Raw genomic sequence first — 760 nt, forward strand, 5'->3', positions numbered from 1 at the left:
AAACACCCCCAAAACATGACTATCCAGAGTTGGGACCAGGAAGCAGAGTTGCAGTCTTACAGCTTCTCTCCTCCGGCTATCCCCCCAAAACCTCATCTCTTTAGAGACTGTGTCAGCTCCCAAACAGACAAAAAAAACAAACCCTAAAAACCAGCAAAAAATGACTTAAATATAAAAAAATCACAAAGAAAGAACAATACTGTATCCACATCTGAACCAAAGAGTAAAACAGTGAAATGGGGATTATTAAACATTAGGTCTCTCTCTTCTGCTAGTACATGACTTAATAATTGATCAACAAATCGATTTACTTACAGAAACCTGGTTACAGCAGGATGATTATATTAGATTAAATGAATCAACACCCCCGAGTTATTCTAATCATCAGAAACCTCGAAGCACAGGCTGAGGGGGCGGTGTGGCAGCAATTTTACACACCAGCCTATCAATCAACCAAAGACCCAGGCAGACTTTTAATTCATTTGAAAGCCTGGTGCTTAGCTTTGTCCACCCCAGCTGTAAAACTCAGAAACCAGTCTTGCTTGTTATCATCTATCGTCCACCTGACTCTTACAGAGTTTCTGTCTGATTTTTCAGACTTTTTATCTGATTTAGTGCTCAGTTCAGATGAAATAATTATTGTGGGTGATTTTAACATCCATGTAGATGCTAAAAATGACAGCCTCAACACAGGATTTAATCTCTTATTAGACTCAATTGGCTTCTCTCAAGATGTAAAAGAACCCACCCACCACTTTAA

Source organism: Pundamilia nyererei, unplaced genomic scaffold (assembly GCF_000239375.1).
Source record: "Pundamilia nyererei isolate P.nyererei 1_Seehausen unplaced genomic scaffold, PunNye1.0 scaffold00352, whole genome shotgun sequence".
Classification (NCBI taxonomy): domain Eukaryota; kingdom Metazoa; phylum Chordata; class Actinopteri; order Cichliformes; family Cichlidae; genus Pundamilia; species Pundamilia nyererei.